Source organism: Heterocephalus glaber, unplaced genomic scaffold (genome assembly GCF_053883595.1).
Source record: "Heterocephalus glaber isolate CG9 unplaced genomic scaffold, H.glaber_assembly_v1.0 deba00000546, whole genome shotgun sequence".
Taxonomy (NCBI): Eukaryota; Metazoa; Chordata; class Mammalia; order Rodentia; family Bathyergidae; genus Heterocephalus; species Heterocephalus glaber.
The window spans coordinates 15,560,380-15,582,564 of NW_028258147.1; the positions used below are offsets into that span (position 1 = coordinate 15,560,380).

At 35.9% G+C, this 22,185-nt stretch overlaps 1 long non-coding RNA gene across 1 annotated transcript in view; it reads left to right on the top strand.

Moving 5' to 3' along the window:
• The first annotated feature begins 399 nt into the window (after positions 1–399).
• The window catches only part of LOC147829632 (uncharacterized), a 32,035-nt gene continuing 10,249 nt past the window's right edge, over positions 400–22,185 (top strand). The window contains exon 1 of the long non-coding RNA XR_015448637.1: positions 400–540. This is a non-coding gene — a long non-coding RNA (uncharacterized LOC147829632). The remainder of the gene's footprint in view (positions 541–22,185) is intronic.

Consider the following 22,185-nt stretch of genomic DNA (forward strand, 5'->3'; position numbering starts at 1 on the left):
CTGCCCCGGATCCCCCGGAGTGCGGCTGCCGCCTCGACTTCTCCAGTCTTTGCTGAAACTGGGTGCCAGGGGCCGTGGGCACGGCGGGGGGCGTGAATATAGATCCTCCTCCCCCTCGTCTACCAACCCTCTGTGTCTGCCACAAGCGTTCGCCCAGTCACCCTTCCTTCACTCTCTTTTCAAGTTCAGCTCAGGTGCAGTGTGACAGTCGCAGAGCCCGGGAACCGGCAGGCGCCGTCGCCTTGTTGGCAGCAACATCTGCCACCGCGCAGAACGCGCCTCGCCCGCGGTACGTACCTGGCAAAGTGCGCGCCGGAGGCTGAGTTGCATAGAGACTTTCTCCTTGCCGTGCACCCGGAAAAGGAAAAGGCGAGAAAGCAGCTCGCGAGCCGCCGGATCCGACACGCCGCCGAGGGAGCATAAATAAAGCTCAAGCGAGCTCTTCCTCCCCTTCCCCCATCCCTCCGAGCCGTCCCTCCTCCTTTTCACCTTCCAAAAGCCAGGCGCCGGCGAGCCGAGTGACAGCAACAAGTTCAAAAGGTGCGGGGGAGGCGAGGACCCAGGGCACTCGCTCCTGCCAACTTAAACTGCGCGGCCGCGTTGGCTGGGGCCGGCGCGGTGCGGCTTGGAGCTGCGGGGCTGCGGGGCGGCAGGGAGGGCGGCGGCGGCGCGGAGCGGCCGGGGCCGGGGCCGGCGCGGGCTCTCGTCCGAACGCTGAGGCAGGAGGCGCTCGGCGGCGCGGGGGCGCGGGAGGGCTGCTCGCTGCTTCCCCGCCGCCAGTGGGTGGTCCTGCATCTCCCCGAGCTCCCCGTGCCGCTCTGTTCGTGCAATCAATAAATAAGGAGAAAATAAATAACCGCGCGCACGCCCCGCCACGCAGGTTAGGAGAGGCGTCTCCTCCCTTTCCCTAGGCTTGACCTTTCTCCGCCCCCGCCCCCTAGGGCTCCTCTCGCTCCACCCCAGCCACCCACCAGCCCCGGCGCAAAATGTCACCAAGGGAGAGCATCCAGGTGGTTCGGCCCGGGAGGAGAGCGAGCCTCGGAGGAACAAAGGGAAGCTTCACGCTCTCGGCTGCGGTGGTTTGGTGCAGGCGAGGAGCGAGGGAACCGGTGCCTTGCTTCTGCCTCCCGAGTCCGGGTTCAAGGCGAGCGTGGGAAAGGGGGGCAAAAAACCAAACAAATGAAAAGACTCGAGAAGCTGGGAAGGAGGGTGAGCGGAGCGGAAAGCGCAGGAATTGGTTGTCTTCTGGGGGCGACTAGATCGCAAGACCCGCAAAGCTCCGCGGCGGAATTTTTAAGTGCTTTTTTCCTTTCTTTCTTTTTAAAAAAAAATTTTTTTCCAAGACAGATGTTAACGTTGCTGGGGTGACTATGACATCTGTCTAACTTGATAAGAAGTCAAGCAGTCTCCTCTGTCCAGGTCTTGTCACAACTCCTTTTCCTGTCCTTTGCGAATGACAGGAGAATTTAGAACCCTATTCTAAATGTCAGCGTCAAGGGGCGTGCGTCTCGGAGAGTGTGGGTACCTTTCATCCTCTCTGCTCATCTCAACGCATATCTAAAATGCTGAAAATAGGTAAAGGTGTCCGTGTGAGGGGTAAGTGAGGTGGAGAGAGGGTCTGGAAAATTGTCACGGCTAACCGTTTTGTATGTCGTGTATACCCCCCCCCCCCATTAGGAATTGTCTTTAAAAACCAAGCATATGACATTTAAAACCACTAGATGGCGTGGATGGCGAGAAGTTCGATTTAAACCAAAGGTTTGACTCTTGAAAAGGTGAAGGATCAAAAAATTAACTGATTCAACAGAAAATCCGATCACATAAACATTCTTAAAACCCTTGCTGCCACTTCTTTAGAGTTTATATGAAATGTACTATGCAGTGTTGAATCTGCATTTTGATGGATGTGAAATCTGATGTGAAGTTTCCTGTTAAAAATGCCTTTGAAAATTAAATCTAGATTACTGAATCAGCAGCAGCATGCATCATAATTAATACTTTTGGAAAAAGTAAGGCTAGATCTATGTTGTTTGAGAATATAAACCTGGTTTAATTTTCAGTGTCTTAGTTTGACTGTCCTTGATTTGTAAAGTGGACTCTGCACTGTATAGAAATTAACTTTCAAGCCCTAGTGTTCAGAGACATGATGTGTCCACCTCAAAATTTGTAAATGAGATACCTTAAACAAAAGATAGGAACTGAAAAATATAGTGCATAGAAAAATAGATAAGGAGAAAAAAATAACCCTTTTAATGTACAGAGATGAAGAAAGGTAGCTTGGGGGTTTTGTTTTTTGCTTATAGGTGTAGATGTTTAGGAAACCTAGTGTAGGTTAATGAAGTTGGATCTAATGCTCTATTAGTTTGAGGACACAGAACTAAAGACACCTTAACAAATCTATGCAGCCTATATACCTGGAAAGAAATGTACAAACACGCTAACTGGAAAATAGAAAGGAGGGAATTACCTCTCAAATAATATAATAAAATGAACCCATTCCTAATCCAGAGAAGTAGGTGACACATGGCAGGGGCTGAGCATGGCAACTAGAGAACAGAGATCCATTAATACTGAATTGCATGCTACCCTATGAAGATGGGTCAAGCAGCCTAGAGCCTAAAATTCCCTTCTAGTACTTAAAAATATAAAAGTAGAAGTTAAACTCCACAAAATTCCCAAATAACAAAGGACAGAATATCTACAGTTTCACAAAGGTTATCTACCTTCCTGCCATCCTGACAAGCTGCTTGTTATGGTAGAAAGATGTGTGCCTAGAACCTACACACATCTAAATTCAAATTCTACTCCCCCCCCAAATTATTGTCTTTCTTCATTTAGAAAATAAAGTCTATGACTGGAAATCGTAGATAATGAAATAAAACTGTTTTAGGCCTTTTGTATGGATTAAACATGATTCTTCTGAATGCTGATGTAGTACTTAGCACACTGAAGGTACTCAATATTAATTCCTTTTTTGCTTTAATGCATAATGCTAATACAATTCATTTTATCTGGCTGGCACATGGAATTCTGACAGATATTTACATATATTTTCTCTTGCCTCTGAATTTAAAAAATTCCCTTGTCCTGATTTGCACACGAATGTAGTATTTTAATATTCATTCATGCTTTGAAATATTATGTACAGATTAGATATCCAAAATCCAGCAGAACATTGTATATGCCTCCCGTGCCCAAAGATTTCTACTCTCTTCTTTTGGATTCTCATTTTATATGCTCTGCCTGGTTGATTGCATGGAGAACAAACTCAGCAAGATCAAAATTGAATTCGTCACTCTTGTTCTCCATTAATTACCCCTCCTCTTTTATCTTCTGCTCAGCAAAGTCCAAGAAAGAAATCTGGTGGTCATTTTGTTGTTCACTACTTCCCCCAAGCAAACAAATACACTTATCCAAGGACCCTCGTTACCAATCTATCTTTACACTGTACCGGTAGTGATTTTTCTAAATACTATTTTGAAGTAATTATAGATTCACATGGAGTTTGTGAGAAATAATAGATTGTTTCTATCTATCATCTAGTTTCCCCTAAAAGTAACATTTTGCATATTTTAAGTGTGAAATCGCAACCAGGAAGTTGACACTGATGCTCTCTCAGTCCATATTTGCCATCAATATATATCCTCAGTAAAATGTGTGTTCCTTGTCTTTTGGAACTTTTTAAACTTCTGTGACAAAATACCAAAAACTGAGTGGCTTTTAAACAACAGAGTATTTGTTTCTCACAACCTGCAGGCTGAGAAATCCAAAATCAAAGGGACAGCAGCATCAGTGTTTCGTGGGGACTTGCTTTCTGGTTCAGAGATGGCACCTTCTAGCACCTTCACACATTCAAGAATGGGAAGGCAGCTCTCTGGAGTATCTTTTATAAGGGCACTGACCCCAGTCATGGAGGTGCTGATCTAATCAACCCTCAGGACCTAACCACCCTCCAAACGATGACACCCCTAATATTGTCACACCTTCCAGAGGTCACACTCCTAATATTGTCACATTGGTGACTAAATGTTGTCGTATGAACAAGTGTATAGACAGGAACATTCAGACCACACAGATACAATCCACTGAACTTATTCAAGTTCCGCCTGGTTTACAAACACTAATTTGTGTCTGTAATTATCCATTTGTATCACATTTACGTTTTTGTGACTAGGATCACAGTAAACATAGAGAACATTCCATCACAAGGATCACTGTTGATGGCCACAACAGCTTCCCTCCCCGCTCCCCAAATTCCTATCAACCACTAATCTATTCCGGTCTCTATAAGTTATCAATTCAAGAATGTTATCTGAAAGGAATTGTATAGTATAACATTTTTAAGATTGTCTTGCCTGAGAAAACTGGTCTGCCAAAAGAATTTGTTTCAGCCAGCACCTCAAAGTAGGAGCCCAACTTCAATTGGCATCAGTAACAAACCCAGGTGGCTTTCGTGTAGACCAGTCCCCTCCTGATTTTTGTAATGTTTTACTCCCCTGACTCTACTGAGTCTCTACCAGACCCCCTCCCTAGTCCCTTTTCCGTTAAAATGTTCAGTCCTCTCTCTGTACGTTGAACTTGAGTTCAGTTATTCTAGACTCTTTTCCCTATTTCAGTAGTAAACTAGTGGTTGACATCTGGCCTTACCACTGAAATGTCTGTCCTGCTTTCTCTTTGACAGTAGTGATATTTCATTGTGGTTTTATTTTGCAATTCTATAATGACTAACTTTAGTGAACACATTTTTATTTGCATATTTGCCATCTGTATATATTCTTCAGTAAATGTGTGTTCTTTGTCTTTGCCTATTTTTAAATGAATTGTTTTTCATGTTGATTTTTTGAGAGCTCTTTATATATTCTAAATAATTTTCCTGTGTCAGATATGTTGTTTGCAAGTATTTTTTCCTAGTCTGTAGTTTGTCTTTTCATCTTTTTCACTGGTCTTTTGCTAAGTTTTAATTCTGATAATGGCTAATTTATCATTTTTTCCTCATATGGGCATCAAATCTAAGAAGTTTTTCTAGACAGCCCTATGTCTCAAAGATTTTTTTCTATGTTACCTAAATATTTTATAGTTTTAGATCAAAATTAAGTTCAAAATCTACTTTGAATTAAATTTTGTGTAATGTCTAAGGTTGAGATCAAGGTTCATTTCTCTTTTTTTTCCTTTGTGTGTGTGTGTGTGTGTGTGTGTGTGTGTGCGCCTGTATGGATTCATTTGCACCAGGACCATTTTTTGAAAAGGCTAGCACTCCTATATTGTGTTTCTTTTGTACTTTTTAAAAAGAAATCATTTGGACATATTTCTATTTAATTTTTTTCAAAGTTGTTTTCATATTGTAGGCACATACCTTTCCATATCCATTTTAGAATAAACTTGTATGTCTTTTAAAAATCATACTGTGATTTGAACAGGAATTATATTACACTTATAAATCAGTGAGATGAATTGATACATTTACTATATTAGGTCTTTCCCTGTTTATTTAATACTCTTATTTCATCAGCAGTTTGTAATTTTCAAGACACAGATGCTATGCATGTTTTTTAAATTACTTTTATTGGTACATTTTAGGTATACAATATAATGACATTCATCATTGGAAATTTGTACCTTTACATAGTCTATCTTGGTTCTTATTTTTTCGCCATTCCCCTGCCCTCCCTTCAACCCCTCCACCCCTCCCTGTTTACAAAGACTTTGTTTCCATTTTTTCATTTTCTCATATTAATTCCATTCCCTTCTTTCCTTTCCCCAATCCCTCCCAGTTCCCCTTCCCTTTTGGACCTTTTCTTCCTATTTCACATTATCTATTGTGCCTTTTGATCCTTATTTACACTTTCAGTTTCTCACACCAGAGCAACTATATACATGTTTTCTTGATTTACCTGTAAATATTATATTTCAAGTAATTATGAATAGTATTGTATCTTTTAAAATCTTACTTTCCAAGTGCTCATTTTTCAGTTCATAGAAATGTAATTGTTTTGGTATATTGATCTTGTAGCCTGAATTTTGTTGAATTTTCTTATTAGTTCTTGGGTTTTCTTTTTCTGTTTATTTTATTGGTACGTGTGTGCAGTACACAATGTTTCCATTCTTTGTGTAGAGTTAGTACATGTACATAACACATCTTAATTCCTTTTATCATCCCCTTTCCATTCCCTCTCAACCCCCTCACTTCATTCCTTGATCCTCTCCCTACTTCCTATTATATTTTATTTTGCCTTTTTTTTTTTTTTTGAGACAGCGTCTTGCTTCGTAGTTCAGGCTTGCCTTGAACTCACTGTGTAGTCCAGGCTGGCCTTGAACTTATGGAGATCCTTCCTCCCTTCTCATCCTCCCTGAGTGCAGGGATTTCAGGCATACACCACCACACCTGGCTATTTTGCTCTTTATTTGTAGTTTGGGTTTCTCATATAAGAGAAATCATGTGTTATTTAATCTTGAGTGTTTGATTTTTTTCACCTAATAATATGGTATCAGGTAAATTCGTTTTTCTACAAATGACTCAAGTTTATCTTCATGGCAGAGTAGTAATCCACTATGTGAAAATGCCATTTTTTCTTTATCCATTCATCTTTTGATGAACATATTGGCTTCTTCCAAGATTTAGCTATTATGATTATGTCGCTATAAACATGGGTATGTATGTGTCACTGTAACATGATGTCTTCATTCTTTCAAGAAAATACCTAGGAGGGGAATAGCTGGGTCAAACAGAATTTCAAGTTTTAGTTTTATGAGAAATCTTCACACTGTTTTTCACAGTGGTTGTACAAGTTTACATTACTACTAATAATGTAGATGGGTTCCTTTTTCCCTGTAGCCTCTGTGGCATTTGTTATTATTTGATTTCTTTATGATAGCCATTCTTCCTAAAGTAAGACGGAATCTCAGTGTTCTTTTAATTTGCATTTCTCTAATGACCAGCCATGCTGAACATCTCTTATGTGTTTATTGGCCATTTGTACTTCTTTTGTGAAGTGTCTATTCATTTCACTTGCCCATATTCTCTTGGGTCTCTTATTTTGGGGGGTCTAACTTTTTTGAGTTTTTAAAATATTCTAGATATTAGTCCTCTGCCTAAGGAATAGATGCAAAATTGTTTTTCCTCCTGTAGGTTGCCTTTCACTCTGTTGGTCGTTTCTTTTGCTGTACAGAAGCTTTTTAATTTGATTTGATTCCATGTGTTGATTCTTGGTAATCTTTCCTGTGCAACTAGAGTTTTGTTCAGAAAGTCCTTACCTATGTCTATGTCTTCAAGAGTTCTATGTATTTTATCATCCAGCAGGTTGTTTCTGTTTTAACATTTAATTCTTTAATTGTTTTTATTTTAGTTAGTACATGGTGAGAGATATGGGTCTGGATTCAGTCTTCTGTATGTGGATAGCCAGTTTACCAGTACAATTTATTAAAGAAACTGTCTTTCTTCCAGTATATATAATACTGTACCCCTTTTATATGCAACAGTGTCAGCTCCAAGTAGTGTCAGATTTTTTCTTCCTTTGCAACCTGCATGACTTATTTATTTATTTATTGTATCAGGCATCGAACCCACAGCCTTTGCTTTAAGATACATTCCCAGGCCTTTTTCTTTATTTATTATTTTGAGACAGGATCTTGCTAAGTCACTAAGTTGCTTGGGCTCTGCTCAAAATTGTGACCCTCCTGCCTCAGCCACCTAGAATGCTAGGATTACAAGAATATGCTACCATGCCAGGGTAGAATTTTATATTTTAAATGAACTTAGAATCATGTCACTATCTTCTTTTGATAGTCTTCCATTTTTTCAGAGATTGGTCCTTAGAAAAAAACATAGAACTATTCAGGATCTCAACTTCCTCTACCTTACGAACCTCATCTCATCCTGTCTTAGCATTTTTCTACTTCACAGTCTTGCTCAGCTATTTTTAGTTTGCAGAATTTAGTGTGTTTTACCCAGATTCTAGGTTTCAGTATATGTATCCTGTATGTCTTTTCCACAATTACCAACCATTTAGCTCAAATCACATCCTCTAGGAACCATTGTGTAACCTGGTCAAATTAATGTGCTCTATCAGACGCTTTACCAGCTCAGATTTCTTAGCCACTGTACTATAACCTCTTTGAGAGAAGGCACTGGTCTCTTACCTCTGTATCCTCAGTCTCTGTCATTGTGCTTAGCAGATAATAAAATACAGCGAATGTTTGTTGAATGAGTGAATGAATAATTAGGTAGTAAATATGGATTTTTTTTAGTTAGATTATTATTATAACTCTTTAAAAGGTTCACAAAGAATCAAGTTGATTTAGAACCAAGATTTATAATAGGAGTAAAATCTAAACAATGAAACAAATTATCTACATTTATATGGCTCTGTAAAAGAAATATTTTCTCTACATCTTTACTATAGTTGATTTTCAAAAGAGCTTTGTGAGGTGCATATTATTCTTATGTTTATTTTACCCAGAAGGAAACGGAGATCAAGGAGGTTAACTGATTTTCCAAAATTACATTGTACAACTAACCAGCAGAAGCTGACTCATTCCCAGGACTTCTGATCCTAAATCGCATGTTCTTTTAGCTCCATAAGCACACTAGTATCTGCAATAATAAATTCTCTTTATCAGTTTGTTGTTGATATTTTCAGTCCTGATGATAAATTTCCATAGATAAGTACCTGTTCTCTACCTGTCCCCATCTAACACCTCCGTGAGGTCTCTGGTCAAGGCAAAGAATCAGGATGGGTCATAGAGAAGGGGAGTAGTGCATTTGCTTATCTCACATTTTTGCCTCTTATCTAACTTATTAGAGAGGAATTTCAATATTCAGATGATATATGTTATGGTTGGAATTGAAAATGTTTCCCCAAAAAGGCTCATTGTGTTGAAGCCTTGGTTGGTTGCTGATGAGCTTTTGGAAAGTGATTGGATCATGAGGAGTCTCCATCAGTGGGACCATGATTTGATGATATAATCAGAAGGTGATAGAAACAGGGGATGGGCCTAGCAGAAAGGAGTAGATCATGGGGGCATGGCTTCCAGCACTATAGCATATCTCATCCCCCCACCTATTCCTCTTGGGCTTTTTCTCTTTGCTTCCGAGATGTCATGAGATGAGCAGCTTTCCTTGATAGTATTCTTCCATGATGTTTCTGCTTCTTTTCTCAGGGGCCTAAAATCAATGGAGCGGGTTGATCATGAACTGAAACTTCCAAAACTCTGAGCCAAAAGAAGTCTTACCTCCTTTAAATTTAAATTGCTTTTCTCTCAGGTATTTGTTCACAGCAACAAAAAGCTAACTAACAAAATACGTACTTAAAATAAGACAAATTTACAGTAATGCCTCAATTCACGTACATTTTTGTTTGCAAACAATTTGATTCACAAAAGCATTTAGCAAAATTTTGCTTCTGTAGGCAAGCTTCACATAGGGTGACAAATATGACTGCGGCCATCTTTCCCATACAAACACAAATGCAGTCATCTTCCCCCAAATCGTAAAACTAATTAAATTCATAAACCGAGGTACCTGCTTGCCTATAGTCCCAGACCTTTGGGAGGCTGCAGTAGAAGGATCAGAAGCTTGAAACCAGCCTAGGCAATTTAGCAATTTCCCCCTTTTTTACTTTTTAAAAGTTAGTTCTGAATTAAGAAAGAAACTTAATCAACATGTATAATGATCAAAACTTTTTACTAGTAACTGAAAATGTGTGCATAAAATCATCTTTCTTAATTTCCTTAGTTCTACTTGACACAATAATTATATATAATTTGCATTTATAAGATACAATGTGACATTTTAATATGTATAGAATGATCAGATCAGGGTAGTTGGCATATCTATCACCTCAAACTCTTATCATATCTTCATATTGGGAGCATTAAAAATCTTTATTAGCTATTTTGAAATATGCAATTAGTGGTCATTAACTATTCTTATGTAACTGTGCTACAAAACATTAGATATTATTTCTCCTATCCAACCGCACTCCTATAACTGTTAACCATCTTCTTTCCCTACACCAATCTCGGGAACTAGAAACCACTATTTTACCCAGCACTTCTTTGAAATCAGCTTTTCAACTTCTACATATAAGTGAGAATGTGCTGGACTTGTTTCACTTATTGTTCTCTAGTTTTATCCATGTTGATGCAAGTAACAGGATTCCATCCTGCTTACAGGTGAATAATATTCCATTGTATATATGTACCACATTTTTTTATCCATTCATCCATTCATGGATACTTGGGTTGATTCCATCTTTTGGTTGTTATGAACAGTGCCATGACAAAACATGTGAGTGTAAATATTTCTTTAACATACTGATTTTACTTCCTTTGATATGTGCCCAGTAATGGGATTGCTGGATCATATAGGATTTCTGTTTCTAGCAATATTTTTTTCAGATCCTCCATACTGTTTTCTACAGTGGCTATACTAATATATATTCTCATCTACAGTGTATGAGAGTTTCCCTTTTTTCACATCCTACCCAACATTTGTTATTTTCTGTCTTTTTACAATAGCCATTTTCACTGAGGTGTGATATCTTGCTGTTTGTTTGTTTGTTTGTTTGTTTTGGTACTGAGGATTGAACCCAGGGTCTTCCTACTGGCCTATATCCACAGCTTTTAAGAAAAAAATTATTTGGAGCCAGTGTCTCACTAAGTCACTCAGTTTCCCCAGCTGGATTTGAAATTGGGACTCTCCTTCCCCAGATTCGCAGAGGCATGCATTTCCAACCCAACTGATATCTTACAGCTTTCATTTGTATTTCCCCGATGATTAGTAACGTTGAATATTTTTTCACATGTTTCTTAACCATTTGTATACCTTCTTTTAAGAAATGTCTAGTCCAGTCATTTGCCCATTTTTAAGTCAGATTATTAGCTTTTTGTCATTGAATTATTTGAACTCTTTATATATTCTGGATACTAATCCCTAGTGGAATGAGGAGTTTAAAAGTATTTTCTCCCATTTTGTAGTTGTCTCTCAGTTCTGTCAATTATTTCTTTTGCTGTGCAATAAATGGTGCATTAAATCTTGATTGAAACTCCAAATTTTTATATATGTTTTATTACAATACCACATTTGTTTATAACTGTTAAATACCAAGAAAATAAATCTTTTTACCATAAAATATTTAATCACAAATTGCAAACATTTCATAAAAATTTGATTCTATAGAAAAAATATATAGTTCATTTTCATTCACTTTCTGGGTTCCATATTATTTTGAGTTTGGCAGAGATGATTTATCCAAAGGTAAATTTGGTTTGGATTCTTTATTCATTGGAAAATATACACAATCTGTTTTGTTTTCTTTTAATGTTGGTTTTTGGTTCCTGATGGGAATAAAATCTGTAAGTAAAAGAAAGGAGATATGTGAAAGTCACAGCATAGCTAAGGCTTGTTAATCCTTAAAACATACTTGATATTTTAAAAACCCTAGTATTCCTAGAATATGGTCATCAGGGAAAGAACAATGACCCCATATGTCTCCTTGGATCACTATAGTATTAAAATGACAAGTTGATAACCTGAGCTCAAATTCTTTTTTTTCCCTTGTATTAACACTGTTAAAGTCCTTCGCAGGTTTTAGACCTTGAACAATTCCTATTAAAAATAACCTATTACCTTAGGTTTTATTCTTCATATACAGAAAATCTTAAATATATTTTAACAATTATCTCCTCTACCCTCAAAGTTCCCACAATGCTGTTTTGAGAATCTATCACATTCTGTGTGATTGGCACTTTGTAAGCTAATAAATTTCGTAAATAGGGGTACAGCATTTAACCATCATATTAAAGCTTCAAGTCTGCCTCACAAGATGGCTATCATTATGAAGGAACTCAGTGATGTTTCCCAAATTTTGGAGTATGTCCAAACTCATCAAATTGTGTACATTAAATTATTACAGTTCTTTGTATACCATTATATGTCAATAAAGGCTGTTAAAACATTGATTTTTATTATTAAAATATTATTGGCCTCATGAATGGTGATGCATTTATTACTGTGTCCTAAGAAAGCAGAGGGCAAATTAGAAGAGAAAAGAAAACAATTTTTAACACATTGTTGTTATTGATCATTCACAACGTTCAAGAGACCAAGTTGCACGTTATAATAACCCAAGATATTCAAGAGTAATCTGCCTTAAGGATTTTGACATCTGAGATGAAAAGAAGAGAGACAAAGAGAAATGGGAATCTCATTTAATCCAAAAGTAACCTTGCATATGAGATTCATTTCATAATCTTTACCCAAAGTACTTTATTCTCTGAGAAAATGCTTATTTGTTAGAAGGGAAAAGAAGGAAGATACAGCATATAAATTTGCTTCTTGGACTCATTATCATATTTATAACTTTGGATTAATTGCTATGGAATAACTCCAGTGCCATAAACAAAATTGTGACTACAAATGAGATAGAAGCAACAATAGTTCTGAAGAAACAAAAACCTTATTTTTCCAAAACTAAAGAAGATCAAATTCTTGCATATGGGACTAACAATAGCAAAGAAGATAAATTACATCCAAATAGTTTACGGCCATTGAAAACTTTGAAGAAGTCTTACAGCATTTTCATCATTTTAAGAATCCACAGTCTGTGAGAAAATGGACAATTAATTTGCTTGTTTACTTTCTTTCAAACTATTTGAAATACTCTAGCAAGCCACTTTGGTGCATAGAGTATATTTGCTTCATAATTTCTATACACAATTATTTGGATGGCTTTAATAAATAAGTCAAAATAGAGTTTAAGGAAAAGTAGAACAATATAATACTTAAAAGTATTTGCTTAATAGGAGGTTCCTGTATTACCCCCCTTTCATAAAATGATACTATGTAAATCTTATTTTCAACTGAGCCTGCATTGAATTTTAATTTAAATAAGGAAAATTATTTAATAGAGGGTTATTAAACAGATTTTTACATAGCAGCTGTTCCAGTCCCTCAGGTAAATACTAATTGAGAGAGCTTATTAAAGTTTGTTCTATTTATTTGTTAGAATTCTCATTCTTTCCCCCTTGTGTGAAAGCTTTGTCGGGGGAGGTCTCCCACTGACATTAGTACATAAGGATTTGGGAAAGCATCAAGCTTGGAATGCTTATTAAAGCAATTGCTTTTGATGTTCTTGCTCCATAAAGGTATAATTTTCATTATTGTTTTTTTAAAAAATATGAATTGTATTCTGAATACAGAAATTTAGAAAGTGCAGTTTTTCTATCTTAAAAATGGATAAACATAGTAAAGAGGGAGATAAAGAAATACATACGTATTTTAAGCATATATGTTTTACACTATATACTTAAAACATCTAAAATATGAAAAGATCTGGGTGTGGTGGAGTATCCTATAATCTCAGCACTTAGGAGACTGAGGCAGAAGGATCACCTCAAGTTCCAGGCCAGCATGGGCTATACAGTGAGTTCAAGGACAGCCTGGACTACAGAGCAAGACTTTATCTCAGAAAAACCAATCAATCAAAAAACATGAAACAAAATATGAAAGAAGTTGGGGCAGTTTTAATATGAGGTGAAGATACTGTTGGAAAAGCAGAAATTGTTGGTATGGACAAAAAAATGTTGTGAATTTGGAAGAGAAAAGAGTTAGAAAAGATATTCCAACACTGACCTTATTCCCTCTTTGACTGTGTTATTTCTGTAACTAATTAAAAAATGGAATAGTAGTTAAGCTTCATTCCATTGCAGCCATATGCAAGAGACATCTAAAATGTCTGGCAGGAAAAAAATGAGGGATACTATTACAAAGAACATCTCCACCTTCCATGTACTCCACTGACAGTGACAACAAAGATAAACTACCTATTTATGATATCAGAATAGAATTGTTCAAGAAGGGAAGAGGGTGGTAGAGCTGAATGAGTTAAATGTCACAAAGGGAAGAGAATGGGAAAGGGAATGAGCTCTTAGCACTTTAAGTAAAAAAGAGACTTAATGATCCATCACTTAACTTTTCAACAAACTTCAAACTGCATTCTAGCTTCCAAGGGTATTTAGGAGTAATATGGGAGAGAAGGCTCAATATCTTGGTAATGGAACTCCAAGGTAGGAAATGCTATGAGATCTACAAGTATGGAAGCACTGAACATTAGCAGGTGACTTTCCAGGAATCACATGTAGAATCTTTAAGGAACTCCTCTTGTGCAGAAAGAGTTAACATCATAGGCTTGTGTCACTCTCTTTAGAAAGGCTGCTACAATGTTAACCCTTGGTTAGCATCTGAAAACTAATTTCCCAGTTGATAGTCAACTGATGAAGATAATTCACTCAGCCTAGCCTATTTGTGCAAACCATATGGTTTATACTGTACACCTACTCCTGGAGCAAAGGGTCTAGAGTATTATCACTGTACATTTTAGGCAAGAGTTGCCTACATGACCACCAACTATGTAGGTTACTCATAGGTTTCCCTGGACAGATGTATGACATACATATTTCTGCATTTCATTACTAGAGAATGAGGGCACACTGTGTGATATGTTAGGGAAAGAAGAAAACATAAAATCTCCATGTGGATTCCTCCAGACATTAGTCCTTTCTCTGTGTGATTCATCTATGTTTTCTTCCTACACTGCTGTAATAAATCTTTACGGTATACACACCTAGATGAATGTGGATGTTAAGGCCAGTGACTGAAACGAGTTTTAGAAACTGAGTCAAATTTCATCAAGTTGAGGTGACATTCAGGGAGGAAATCAGCCTAGAAATGGGCACAAGACACAACATAAGTAAAGGCATGAACTTGATGTTGGGAAGGAAGGAGGGAATCACAAACACTTCATTGTTTCTGAATCATTAAGATTAAGGAAGGCAATGCCACAAAATATAAGCAGAAGGCAGCTCAGAGTCCTTAGTTATAACTTGGAAGTTCTTACTAGTTTGGGAAGTATTCATGATGAGGAATAACTAAAATTGAGTGATTCAGTGGATATTTGGGACAGTCAAACAATAATTGATCTTTATTCTTATTCACACTTTTGAAGCAAAGTGTGCCATTTGTGCCGTTATTAACAGTAGTCTAGGGCCAGGGATTTAGCTCAGTGGTTCCAGCGCCTGGCTCGAAAGCAGAAGGTGCCGAGTTCAATCGTTGGTACCAAAACACACATACAAAAAAACAGTAGTCTAGAAAATCACTAAGAATTTAGCTATCTTGTATACTACATTTTCAAAAAGAGAATTACATTAAAAAGTTTTCTTCAACTTAATAGACATTTGAAATATACCGGTCGATTTTTATCCTATTTGTAAATTTTAATAAATATGACAAGAGGTAACACATTTGGCTTTCTTAGTGATATCATCATTTTTTATATGTTTTAGGTTATTCATCTGTCAGTTCACATTTTAAGCTTCAAAATATACATCTACAACATGAGATCTATCATTTATATATTGCAGACAATATAAAATAAGTTGTGTCAACAACTTAAAATATCACGTTAGCATGAAAGAGGCTATCAAACATTTGCCTTTTCATCTTAATTCTTTGCAAGAATACCTTGGGAAATGATTTCAACAGCAGTAGGTTAGCACTAAATCCATATGCTGTGGGTTGTTTTTATTTTGTTTTGTATTTTAGTTTCTAGAACTTCCCATAGGAGATAATTTCAAACTAGAACATTACTGCTGAAATTTAACATTAGTGATAGTTTTGGAATTTTTATGATGTCTTATCTTGACAACTTTTAAGACATTTAATTAGAATTATGTGAATAAAATATGAAATATTTAAATGCAATTTTATATCATTTTGTGAATATTCATTTTTGTGCAAGAAACCATTTTCCTAAACATTTAGCCCATTTTTATATTTTATTAAATTTATATTTAAAAATATCTAATCTTGGGTATTTCCTTTGAATTTTTTGAGTCCAATGATTATAAATGACCCTAATCAATAAAAAGTTCCTTTTTTTAGAACATGTATAAGTATCTTTGTGGGTAGTTTCCAAGACTCATCATAGATAAATTTATATTACAGAAATATAAAATAGCTAATGATAACACAGTTATTGACTTTTTACTCAATAATCTTTCTCACAACGATTTTTATGTGCCTTTGCCTTTTTCATTAATGTGTCTCCTTATCAGTCATTCTTGGAATGAGTACAGAGAAAATAATAAAAATACTTTTCATAGTTTTGGAATTTTCTCCCATAGTCCTGTGTTGTGCTTGGAAATATGTGCTTAGTTTTAAGTTAGTAAAATGGAAAAACACCTCACTAAATTTGAATCATTGGTTGATAATGTTTACAGGGGTTTTTCACTCAGGGGAAACATGAAGACACAACGTCCCTTGGAATATATATTATAAATGAGGAAATCACAAGAGTAGTTGCTTTGGAGAAGATACTATTACTTTTTGAATCAAAATTTTAAATATTATGTGATAGATTAAAAATATATTTGTGATATTTAAATCAATTCTGATATACATTGTAAACATTTTATGTACCAACTGTATACTTTGGATCAAGCCCTGTTCAGACCAACCAAACAGAGCAAGCTTGACTCTCCTGGTGATTACTTCCCCTTTACAAGAAGTGTTCAACTGTACAAGATATACCTCTTAAGAATCTTCAGATATCCACTGCCATTTAACAGATGACCTCAGAACTATGTAGGCTAAAACAAGTCATTTTATTTTGCTTATCTATAATGTAGTCAGGGTTTGATGAGGTCATCCCATGGCTGACAGTTGGTAGTTAAGGGGGAGCTTAGGCTGGGCAGGGAGGCCCATGGCCTCAGTTCCTTCCATGTCCATCTCTTCATGTGACCTCTACTTCCTCAGAGCATGACATCTGGCTTCCAAGGACAGTCATCCAGAGCAAGAGGCAGATAGAAGCTATATTGCTTTGATAACTAATCTTGGCAAACACATAGTGTCACTCACTTCCTCTTTATTGGCTCAACAGGCTCCTCCAGGACCAAGGAGAAAGAATTTAGACTTCTTTTGATGGCAGAGTGACCAGAATTCAGAAAATCTTGTGAGACTAGATCTTGCAGCCATTTTTCAAAAGTTCAACCTATGGGCCGGGGATTTAGCTCAGTGGTTCCATCACCTGCCTCACAAGCACAAGGACCTGAGTTCGATCCCCAGTACCAAAAATAAACAAACAAACAAATGTTCAACCTATGAAAACTATAATGTGTGGGAAATAGTACCATATTTTGTAGGTATATATTTTAGTAGGGTTAATGAAATAATGAATAAACAGATGCTAAAGGTTTGAATTTGTAAAAAATCAATGTCTCATAACAGTATAGCCTTTATAATAAAAATGCACTTATATTAATGTGAGAACTCATTACTCAAATTCTTATTAATAAACTGAGGTACAACAAAGTGTAAACCTCCATCCCGGTGTGCTATTTTTGTCATTGATGTTGTTGTTAAATGTAATGAAACTCTTTATGACTAATGGTTTACTATTAGTAGAAATGATATCTTGAATAAATCACCCTGAAAGGTATATAGTATGGTAAAGCAGTCACAGTCAAAATTACAATAAAATAAATCTAAAAGATTGTACATTAATACATATGAGAACAATAAAGTGTCACATTTATGAGTAGGATTTAAAGTTAAGTTTACCTTTTACATGCAAACATGAGTAAAAATGAATATGCCCATAAAAATCATAGACTTAGGGAATCTGTGTTGTGTTATGCCACAAATATTCAGCAGTTTCTTGATACTTGGAAATAACAATGTCTAGGTTATGTCCCAGTTTGAACTAATAAGTTTTCTTTTCTCAATACATTGAATGAGTGTATAACGCCAAAGAAATCTAAGTCACACATTGCCAAACATGGTAGGGCTCCTACACTTAAGGACCTATAATATGGTAATGGTAAGCAGGGCGTGATAGCCTACACCTGTAATCCAGTACTTGGGAGGCTGAGGCAGAATCATCCTGAGTTTGAGACCAACTTAGCTTACATAGTGAATTCAAAGCCAGCTTGAACTACATAGAGAATCCTTGACTCAAAACAACAACAACAACAACAGTAAAGGGTAGTAAAGAAAACAAATGTATAATCAATGTAACTTGCAATGAAGAAAGGCCAATGAAATCTGACCTGGGTGGCATAAAGGAGAAAAACAAAATAGGCTATTTTTTTGATGAGTTAGAAGTTGGATGATGGAAAAATGGCATTTCTTATCAAAGTAACAAAGGAGGCATTGAGTGTATGAGGCAGTTTAATTAAATGTGGTAAAATAAAAATTTGAACTGAAATGTCTTCTGTGTTAAGATAATGGATGTTTTACTACCCACCTTTGTAAGTAAAGGTACAGGACATGCAACAAAATAAGTTATTTGCAAATATATTCACTCCTCTTCATTTCTAGTCCTACCATATAAACCTCCACTTCCATGTGGCTGTGGCTACTGCATCCTAAAATTGGACTTCTCACAATTTCTCCATCCCAGGTAAGTTCTACAGTGTAGAATGATACTAAAAACAAAATAAAAAATTGACTTCATTTTTTTTTGTTAAATTCCTCAAATAGTTCAACATTACCAGGACCATAAAACTATAATAAGTGGATGCACATTGAGGCGATACTCTTAAGTGAAATAAATAGGACACACATGTATAAATACCTAATAGTTTCTCTGGTATGAGAAACTGAAAGTGTAAATAAGGACTAAATGTATAATAGGTAATGTGAAATAGGAAGAAAAGGGGCAAAGGGGAAGAAAGTGGGAGGGCCAGGGGAAAGGATAGAAGGGAATGGGATTAATATGAGAAAATGGAAAAATAGGAACAAAATCTTTGTAAATAGGGAGGAATGGAGGGGTTGAAGGGCGGGCTGGGTAAGGGTGAAAAATAAGAACCAAGAGAGATTATGTAAAGGTGCAAATTTCCAATGATGAATGTCATTATATTGTATACCGAAAATGTACCAATGATTACAGTGAATAATCGATAATCCAAAATAGGAAGAAAAGGTCCAAAGGGGCAGGGGTAGTGTAAGGGGCAGAGAAAAGGAAAGAAGGGAAAGGAAAAATGATGAGCAATGGAAAAAATGGAAATAAAGTCTTTGTAAATAGGGAAGAGTGGAGGGGATGAAGGGAGGGCTAGGAATGGGGAAAAAATAAGAACCAAGACGCATTATGCAAAGGTACAATTCCCAATGCGAAATGTAATTGTGTTATATACCTACACTGTACCAATAAAAGAATTTAATAAAGTGCAAACAAAAATAAATTAAAAAAACCCCCCAAAACTATAATACTCTATGCTCTAGTTCTGTTTCAATTTTCTGCAACTGTACACGACCCTCTCCTCCCCACAACCTCAAATCCACCTCTAACATGCAAAATAGCCATGCCTATGCTGGAACACTACAAATTTCAGAGGATTTTTGTCTAATTTCTTTGCACATGTTGTAGCTGTTTCCTCTGATTTAAATCTCATTTCTGTCTTTGGTATCATCGTCCTCAGAAATATCCCACTCTTTACATTTTTTCTTCAAAATTCTGTGTTGCAAGTTCCTCCCATCAGAAACTTATTGGACCCATATAATTGTATACATGTTTAAAACTCTGCAAGGATGGAATGCCTTTCAATTTGGTTTTGCATATCTTCTGATCCTCACCGCAGTGCTTTTTACTGCTTCATGCCACAGTACCTCTTGAGGACAGGAAAATACAAGAAGCATTTATCAAGTGACTAAACATAATTTAAAACAATCTAAGCTACAAAAAGGTAATAAAACATCATCTTAAAAGAACTTTGACTCTATCCATCATTTTAAAGGCATGTTTATTGGCATAGACAATAATGAGAGATTGCAAAATTGATCGAGGGAACTAAATGACACTATAAAAAATAGTTTACCAGCATAAGTTTAAAGCAAACATTGCTTGTATATGGATTTCTACTAATTACCCAAATTAGTAGGAATTGGAGCTAAGAATGGTAAATGATAATGCCATATGTTTCTAAATTCATTAGATTGTTGTGTACTTCCCTAATTCAATACTTTGGTAGCAGTATTTTTATCCATGAGTAGAATATTGTTAGTGATTGCCACTTGCAGTCAAAAATATGTATTTTAGGACAGCAAAATATAATTTGACTTCAAGTCACAAGCTGCAAAGCATTGAGACTCTGCATAGATTTATTCTCTCATCAATTTTATTTTATAAAACATTCTCACTGTTGAATTTTTATGTGTAGGAAAACTCATAATCTTTAGAAGGATTACATTAAGCTGTTGAGCCTGCTCATATGTATGTCAATAAGGATATATTCAGCTATATATGATTTTTTTTACTTACTTAAACAAAATCAAAGATCTACAGACAATATACAACACCCAAATCTGCAATGCTGGAATGTGAAAATTTGAACAAGTGGACACTCTACTGGCTCATTAATATAAGTTTTAAATATCTGTAATAAGTCAATCACGATTAATCCTCTATTTACCAAAAGTTATTAATTTCATGTATGTACAAATGGAGTAGCTTGTAAGTCTAACAAAAACATTTTCATGAGTGTATTGTTCAACTGGGTGCTACAGGTAGTCTGGCTAACAGATTAGAGAGTGAAGGTAGCCAGAATATCATAACATGTGTTTTTCACTTTTATGTGGTGAAAACTGAATATATTTTGAGTAAGTTCCTAAATCATTTTTGGAATGAATAAAGACTTTAACTTTTACAGTGATATGCAAACACTTCTAATAAGAGCTACTGTGGTCATTAAAAATACTGTGATTGGGCCAGAGATTTAGCTCAGTGGTTCCGCTCCCTGCCTCGCAAGCGCAAGGTCCCAACTTTGATCCCTGGTACCAAAAAAAAAAAAAATACTGTGATGTCTTTAACTTGATGGAAATAAAGTAAAAATTAATGTTTTATATGGGAAATTGATTAATAATTATATAACTTGTCTAGTATGGACTGTATTGCTATACTTACTGCCTCATGAGTAATTCAATGTTTATGAACCCAGTAAAGAGAAAATTTCTGGAAACATATGGGAAGAGGGGCAAGAATTTGTAAGTAATTGAAATTTCAACATTTCTAATAGTATTTTTCTACAAATGTCTATTCATACCCATGAAAATAGACTTCAGACTGAACATTATAATCATAGGTCATTTAGAGAGTTCTAAGAACATCTATATTTCTTTTCACATTCAAAGATATATTTTCAGTTGAACTATAGTAGAACTATATGGAATATCTTTTCTAAATACAAATGTTAATATCAGAAATTTTATTGCCAGAATCTGAAAGGATGTGATAGCATTGACTTCATTTAAGATCATATACCAAAAATTCCACAAAATATTTTAGAAATAAAATTAATTCAATTTGATTCACATATAACAAAATGTTCCCATTAAAGTGTATAGTTTGGTGAGTAGCCACAAGCAAACTATAGAGTACTTGCAGCAAATAAAATGTTTTCAGTGTCTCTTCTCAGTTAATGTAAGCCTGCACAATAAACCTGAGGAACTCACTTATGTATTTTCTTTAATTTTCTAAACTAACTTAGATCTTTCTTGTCTAGATTTTTATATAAAACCAATCATACAGTATCGCCTTGATATTCTAATAAAAGTCCTAGGAGATTTCTGTACAAGTCTAATTGGGATTTGTATTTTAATTTCTCCTGAGTAAATAGCTAGGATAGGAATTGCTAGGTTTTGTTATGCATGTATTTAGCTATTTAAAAATTTCCGGGGCTGGGGATTTAGCTCAGTAGTTCTGGTGCCTGCCTTGCAAGTACAGGGAACCGAGTTTGATCCCCGGTACAAAAAAAAAAAAAAAAATTGCCAAAACTTTTGCAAAATGGTTGTACAATTTTATTTTCTCTTCAGCAAGAAATGAGAGTTCTACTTGCTTCACACCATTACCAAAAATTAACATTGTCAATCTTTTAAATTATAATTATCTTAATGAATATGTAGTCATATCCATTTGTAGATTTTATTTGCAATTCCCTGCTAACAAGTGATGTTGTATATTTTATGTACATTTTGCCCATGCATATAACTTTTCTTATGAGGCATCTGTTTAAACCTTTGCCTATTTTGTATTAGGTTATTTATTTTTGAGTTGTAAGATGTTTTAAAAATATTCATCATATAAGTTCGAAGTTTGATATATAATGGGAATATCATTTTCTAGTCCATGGTTTACC